This window comes from Haliotis asinina, chromosome 11 (assembly GCF_037392515.1).
Source record: "Haliotis asinina isolate JCU_RB_2024 chromosome 11, JCU_Hal_asi_v2, whole genome shotgun sequence".
Classification (NCBI taxonomy): Eukaryota; Metazoa; Mollusca; class Gastropoda; order Lepetellida; family Haliotidae; genus Haliotis; species Haliotis asinina.
The window spans coordinates 26,249,663-26,257,846 of record NC_090290.1 but is presented as its reverse complement, the minus strand read 5'-3'; the positions used below and the strand labels follow the sequence as shown (position 1 = coordinate 26,257,846).

At 38.5% G+C, this 8,184-nt stretch overlaps 1 protein-coding gene across 1 annotated transcript in view; it reads left to right on the top strand.

The window, feature by feature from the left end:
- Positions 1-283: 283 nt before the first annotated feature.
- Positions 284-8,184, top strand: part of LOC137256349 (uncharacterized) — a 29,799-nt gene continuing 21,898 nt past the window's right edge. Inside the window, exon 1 of the mRNA XM_067794134.1 lies at positions 284-392. The gene's annotated coding sequence lies outside the window, so the exon portion shown is untranslated. The remainder of the gene's footprint in view (positions 393-8,184) is intronic.

Below are 8,184 nucleotides of genomic sequence, written 5' to 3'. Positions count from 1 at the left end.
AAGATGGCTGTACCATGTTGCGTGAATTGACATGAAAAATTTAAAAACATTGATTCTCAACCTCATACCAGTTACCATTGCGATACATTACTGTATATATCCCACCATCTACGGAAACAGAAACTCTTTTCTTCAAACGTAAGATGACGTTTATTCCTATACTTACATGATCACGGTGTTGTTCTAAGACATGAATTCACTTGTCTGCATTAAGACAGGCGCACATATAGTGAGCCTCATTCGGGTCAAAGTTCATATCAGAGGTTACCACTCACTAACAGCCATCTGAATTTAGGGCGTGAAGATCTGGCCCAGTGTTAGCTGATGATATACTTTGTGAATCTAAATGGACTATAAACATAACACAAGCGGCTTCCTTAGGCCACGACAAGGTAGGTCGATCCTGTTCCTATACATGTTCATGAAGAAATTGTGTACATACTTAGCTGTGGAGATACAGCGATGTCATGTCTCCACTGATCGGCTGGAAGAGAGACAGGGTAGAGGTGTATATCAATATGCTTGGTTAAGACAGCTGATGTGTGTGTATGACGCCACTGTAGGACACGTTAGCACTACTACTTGTGTCTCCCAATAAGACATCCTGCTGACCTGCATGCAGCATCTAAGGCCGCTAGGGAAACACTTACTAGTACTTATTTATTTAAGGTAGGCTTTAGTCTTAGAATGCACTTGGTAAAAGTTCTATACAAATATTATATATTTTAATTGATTTAAACATATCCTGTTCATTGAAGATGCTGTCACAGGTTGGTTATCTAACTTAATGAATTTAAATACAATTCCATCGATGTTACAATAGTTTTACAAAATACCTGAAACCCAAGAAAAAGGTCGTCTTGCTAGTTGCAGGAATAATTTCTGTAAACAACAAACATGCAGCCATATCTTTGGTTCTTGTTTAAAGCCACACAAAACAATGAAACGTTGTCTGTATGTTGTATACCATCCGGTGATTGATATCATAAGCATGTCAGTCGGCCAAATCAGGCGACCATTCAGTCGCCTTGTACAAACATCTTAGCTTGTAAGGGACCTATACTGTCCAGGAATTCCTTTGAGTATAATGTCTGCAAACTTTTCCGACACGTAGTATGTATTCGTCTGCACATGGAGACCCATCACTTCACATTACATGATACACACATTCGCCTGTATTTCCGTAACATGGAACGACAGTTGCAGTGGTATCATTATGTGTTCAGAAGACGTGATAAGAATGCATCAGTGTTTCATTGGTGTGCACATGCCAGGGAACGTGGCTGGGGCAGACACACTTTTAATCCCTATTGTTTGTCATTAAGTTTCCGTGACATCACTCCAAAGGCAGGCCCACACAACCTACCAAACTGAGTCACAAACCATGTATGTATTTACGTTCATTCTAAAGGGCATAGGGCAGCGAGAACACAAGACGGAGTGTTGACATTGGGGAATGACAGTCAGAAATAATGATTGCATATTTAATCTCCTGTCCTTCACATACGGTAAAGAATCCAGTCTTCAAAAGAAACAGAACAGGAGAAAGGTCGGCACGAGGAAACTGTCCTTGAGATGTACCAAAAGAAACCGTAATTAATTAGACTGGAGTAAACACAGAAAAATCACTCTTACCATGGCCCTGACAATGCCCTTCGAGGTTGCTAAAAGTGACATCAGACTTCACTACCTATCACCAAAGTGACGTCGGGTCGTACGAAATATGACAGTAGTAAAATGATGCTCCGTTATGACCTATGACCTGAGTAACCTCAACATGGATGGCCTGTGACAGCAGTAACGTCAACGAGGATGACCTACGGCAGCAGTAATGACAGCACAGAAGACCTGTGACAGCAATAACGTCAGCATGGGTGACTTATGGCAGCAGTAACGTCAGCATGGATGAAATATGGTGACAGTAACGTCAACATGCATGACCTATGACAGCAGTAAAGTCAGCATGGATGACCTATGACAGCAGTGACGTCAGCACGGATTACTATGACACCAGTAACGTCAGCACGGGTGACATATGACAGCAGTAACGTCAGCATGGATGACCTGTGACAGGAGAAGTGACAGCGAGGATGACCTATGACTGCAGTAACGTCAGCATGGACGACTATGGCGGCAGTAACGTCAATATGAATGACCTATAAGAGTAGTAACGTCAGCATGGATGACCTATAAGAGTAGTAACGTCAGCACGGATGACCTATAAGAGTAGTAACGTCAGCACGGATGATCTACAACAGTAGTAACGTCAACATGCATGACCTATGGCAGAGGTAAAGTCAGCACGGATGACCAATGGCAACAGTAACGTCAGCATGCATGACCTATGACAGCAGTAACGTCAGCATGGATGACCTATGACAGCAGTAACATCAGCATGGATGACCCATAACAGCAGTAACGTCAGCACGGATGACATATGGTGACAGTAACGTCAACGAGGATGACTATGGCAGCAGTAACGTCAGTATGGATGACCTATAAAAGTAGTAACGTCAGCGCGAATGACCTATGGCAGTAGTAACGTCAACATGCATGACCTATGACAGCAGTAACGTCAGCATGGATGACCTGTGACAGGAGTAATGGCAGCGAGGATGACCTATGACAGCAGTAACGTCAGCATGCATGACCTATAAGAGTAGTAACGTCAGCATGGATGACCTATAAGAGTAGTAACGTCAGCACGGATGACCTATGACAGTAGTAACGTCAACATGCATGACCTATGACAGCAGTAACGTCAGCATGGATGACCTGTGACAGGAGTAATGGCAGCGAGGATGACCTATGACAGCAGTAACGTCAGCATGCATGACTTATAAGAGTAGTAACGTCAGCATGGATGACCTATAAGAGTAGTAACGTCAGCACGGATGACCTATGACAGTAGTAACGTCAACATGCATGACCTATGGCAGAAGTAAAGTCAACACGGATGACATATGGCAACAGTAACGTCAGCACGGATGACCTGTGACAGCAGTAATGACAGCGAGGATGACCTGTGACAGCAGTAACGTCGACATGCATGACCTATGACAGAAGTAAAGTCAGCACGGATGACCTATGAAAGTAGTAAGGTCAGCATGGATGACTATGGCAGCAGTAACGTCAGCATGGATGACCTTTGACAGCAGTAACATCAGCATTGATGACACATTTCCCCTTTTTGTGTTTTCCATGTGTCTGCGGTTTCCATGTTTTACATACTGCCTCATATTTCCCCTTCTAGGTTTCCATATCTTCATACATGTACCACATCATATCACCCAGTTCTCCTTCTGGGTGCCCGTGTTTTACATACCACTTAAAATTTCCCCTATTGAAGCTTCTGTGGTTTGATATCACCTCATATTGTTTGTCCTTCTGTTACTTCCGTGTTTTGCATACCATTTCATATTTCTCCTTCTGAGGCTTCCGTGTTTTGCATACCACCTCAAATATCTCCTGGGGATTTGATGTTTTTTCACCTCTCTCCGCTTGAAGCTTCCGTATGTTACATACCATCTCACATTTCTCCTTCTGTAAGTAGCTTTGACAGACAATGTACCGAAAAGGACCCACCACCACTGTATTTATTAAGGAATTTATTCAGTCGGTTCTAAAGTTGTTAATCTTATGTGCACTACATTGTTGTACCTCACAAAAGGTCTGTTAACTATTGTTTAGATATTCACAAAGTCGTCTGCATGGGTGTACACGTAGGTAATAAACACTGGGGACCCACATTGTAATCTCCTAAGGTGATCATAAAGCGGGGCTTACATTCTCATGGTTAGAAACAGATTCCATCAACGTGGTCGCCCGAAGCCAGGTTCAGGCAAGCCGAAAATAGCCTAGCAAACTGCATTACTATCACCATTCTACTACAGCAACAGCAACACTCTCTTCATGTCTTGAGTCAATCTGATGGCATGTTGCTATTATCATGGACACCAGTTAAAGGGTATCTTTAGACCATCTGGTGGCATGTCGGTGTAGTGTAGAAAATATATTAGGTGTATCTTCCGAAAGCGTGTAGATGTTAGATGATGTTGTGATATAGTATTGGTTGTTTTGTAGAAAGTATGTGAACGTTAGATCAAAATACTATACTCAATGACTTGTAGTCCATCGAAATTATTGTTACACTGTCTGCAGACGCCAGACCGTACTATAAGAAGTGTTTCTTTACATCGTCCGTTTTCGCCAGACCATACAGAACAATTAACTGTGTACATTGTATGCATGGTGCCATAATTAACATATTCTACTACATATGAAATTCCGCCATGTATTTCATACATCGGCCTGACTCGTGTCTCTTTAGCCATCAAGTGAGAGCCGTCTCCGTAAGCTGTTTTGAGAAAAAATCCTGACAATAGGGAAGTTTAAGTAAAATAAGTTCACAGACACTCTCGTCATATTTGGGCTCCCTTTTGGTAGAATCTTTATTCATGTTTAAATGTGTGTGACAGTATAGTGCCCGCGATCCTCCCTCTAGCTGATATAAATGAGGTCAAACTGATGTACTTACAATAACGCAAACTGAAAATTTGATGTGTACAATTTGGGCTAATCCTTTAATCCCTGTTTGGACGTCAAGTGGCCATCAAAGCTCTTACCGACGACCTGCAAACACAGTGGACACGATTGGTGGGTTCCTATTGGTCAGTGAAGCACATTAATTTAGTTGACCGATATATGAAGGGCCGTACATGGGATGTCGTGATCGCAGACTTATCTCTACCGTGCATTACAAAGCAGCGATCAGCGTTGTTCAGTTAATGAGGCACTCACAGTTTGACCCAAGCATGCATCGGTTCACCGTTCTCTCCCAGCTCTGATGGCCATGGCCAAGGGATGCGAGGAGCCGCTGGCAAGAGTTATATGGTGTCTGATTCCGTAATCTGATTTAGTATCCTACTTTCAAAACACCCATTAGATTCCTCTAGTTTCTTTTATGTTTCTTGCATGTCGTGGCATATTGGCATACCTCAGGAATGGTCATGTGTATGTATTACTTTCCTCTGACCCAGTTCAACGTTGTCAAACATCATAGCGTGAACCGTCAACATTAGTCACGTCCCAATATTACGTTCAGGTTTTCAGATGATACTAGGCTCAGCTTCCCTCTCACCTCTATAAGCCACAAATAGAAATGCTTCTTAACTCTTTATTCTACTTCCATTGATTTCTTATTATTGTTCAAAAAAGAGTAAAAATTCCTGTTTGGGGTTAATTGCAAGGTCTGGATGCTACACGGCCTTCCCACCTCAACATCCAACTGTGTATTCGGTGATCCCTCGCTTCATGGGCAGCCATAAAACTGCGCTCAAGCCAGACTATAATCATGAACGTTATTGGAACGTCATGCTTGTCACAGAGTCTGGTATCACCGGTGTTCATCATGTGCACGGATTCGGAAAACATTAATCCCTGTTTATTGGCACTTGTTGCGTCGGAATGAATGGCGGTAATGAAAACCTTATTCTTCCATGTTTACTTTAACACTTGACGCAACATATTATGGAGATGTTATCTGACTGATATATCCCCCACATATTTACTGATTATTTAGTGTCGCTACAAAGGTGATGCCACTGATTTCACGTACCTATCCACGGACAAACAACACCTTGCCGTTCTGTCCCTTATGATCCACTGATTCTGGGACTGGTTATTAGGTTATTCAAGGTTGCGAAGCAACAGTTCACTGAATATAGGGTGAGATGATATGGGGTTTTACGTCGCACTTTAGAACAGTTCCGTCATATGGCTACCACATGCGTACCTGCGTGCGTGCGTGGGTGCGTGCGTGCGTGCGTGTGACTGCTTGTGCTAGCCCAGACTTAAGCTTGGTTTATAGTGCTGGATCACTGAGATACCATGTTGCAGTTAAGCATGACTTCCCCACTCAGAAACTTTTTACTGACTCCTCGCCGAGCGGTTCTTGTTGTACCCAGAAATGCCGAACACCAGGCAAAGACCAACAAGTACCATATTTTAATGTCTTTTGGTGTGCGCTGTAAGGGCTGGAACCCGCCACCTTCTGCTCCCAGGGAGAATGCTTTAACCACGACATATCTCGTACGCATATACGCATAAAATTCACCACAATTAAGGAAATAAGTTTTTTTTAATCAATTTAGGCTACGTAATGTCGACACATATTTGCAAGTCATGTCTCATTATGTTCATGTAACAGGCTGGAACAGAAGAACACTCAGCTGCCTGTCTAACATTTCAATATTTCCTTCATGTTTTCGTTCGAAATTGCTCGCACAGTGGACCAACATCGTTTATTCCTAGGCCTACATCCGCTTTCGGAAAATAGTACTTCACATCATGTACAATCAAGAAAATATTAGTAAACCATTATCATGTTATCAGTTAATTATAGACTAGTGATAGTTATATGTATGTTTTAACAATAATTAAGTGATGATAGTTATATGTATGTTGTAATAATAATTAAGTGATGATAGTTATATGTATGTTTCAACAATAACTAACTGATGATAGTTATATGTATGTTTCAACAATAATTAACTGATGATAGTTATATGTATGTTTCAACAATAATTTACTGATGATATTTGTATGTATGTTTCAACAATAATTAACTGCTGATAGTTATATGTATGTTTCAACAATAATTAACTCATGATAGTTATATGTATGTTTCAACAATAACTAACTGATGATAGTTATATGTATGTTTCAACGATAATTAAGTGATGATAGTTATATGTATGTTTCAACAATAATTAACTGATGATAGTTATATGTATGTCTCAACAATAACTAACTGATGATAGTTATATGTATGTTTCAACGATAATTAAGTGATGATAGTTGTATGTATGTTTCAACGATAATTAAGTGATGATAGTTGTATGTATGTTTCAACAATAATTAAGTGATGATAGTTGTATGTATGTTTCAACAATAATTAAGTGATGATAGTTATATGTATGTTTCAACAATAACTAACTGATGATAGTTATATGTATGTTTCAACAATAATTAACTGTTGATAGTTGTATGTATGTTTCAACAATAACTAACTGATGATAGTTATATGTATGTTTCAACAATAATTTACTGTTGATAGTTATATGTATGTTTCAACAATAATTAAGTGATGATAGTTATATGTATGTTTCAACAAGAACTAACTGATGATAGTTATATGTATGTTTCAACAATAATTAAGTGATGATAGTTGTATGTATGTTTCAACAATAATTAACTGATGATAGTTATATGTATGTTTCAACAACAATTTACTGTTGATAGTTATATGTATGTTTCAACAATAATTAAGTGATGATAGTTATATGTATGTTTCAACAAGAACTAACTGATGATAGTTATATGTATGTTTCAACAATAATTAAGTGATGATAGTTGTATGTATGTTTCAACAATAATTAACTGATGATAGTTATATGTATGTTTCAACAATAACTAACTGATGATAGTTATATGTATGTTTCAACAATAACTAACTGATGATAGTTATATGTATGTTTCAACAATAACTAACTGATGATAGTTGTATGTATGTTTCAACAATAATTAAGTGATGATAGTTGTATGTATGTTTCAACAATAATTAAGTGATGATAGTTATATGTATGTTTCAACAATAATTAAGTGATGATAGTTATATGTATGTTTCAACAATAACTAACTGATGATAGTTATATGTATGTTTCAACAATAACTAACTGATGATAGTTGTATGTATGTTTCAACGATAATTAAGTGATGATAGTTGTATGTAAGTTTCAACAATAACTAACTGATGATAGTTGTATGTATGTTTCAACAATAATCAACTCATGATAGTTATATGTATGTTTCAACAATAACTAACTGATGATAGTTGTATCCATGTTTCAACAATAATTAGGTGATGATAGTTGTATGTATGTTTCAACAATAATTAAGTGATCATTGTTATATGTATGTTTCAACAACAAATAAGTGATGATAGTTGTGTGTATGTTTCAACAATAATTAACTGATGATAGTTATATGTGTGTTTCAACAATAATTAAGTGATGATAGTTATATGTGTGTTTCAACAATAGTTAAGTGATGATAGTTATATGTATGTTTTAATAATAACTAACTGATGATAGTTATATGTGTGTTTTAATAATAACTAACTGA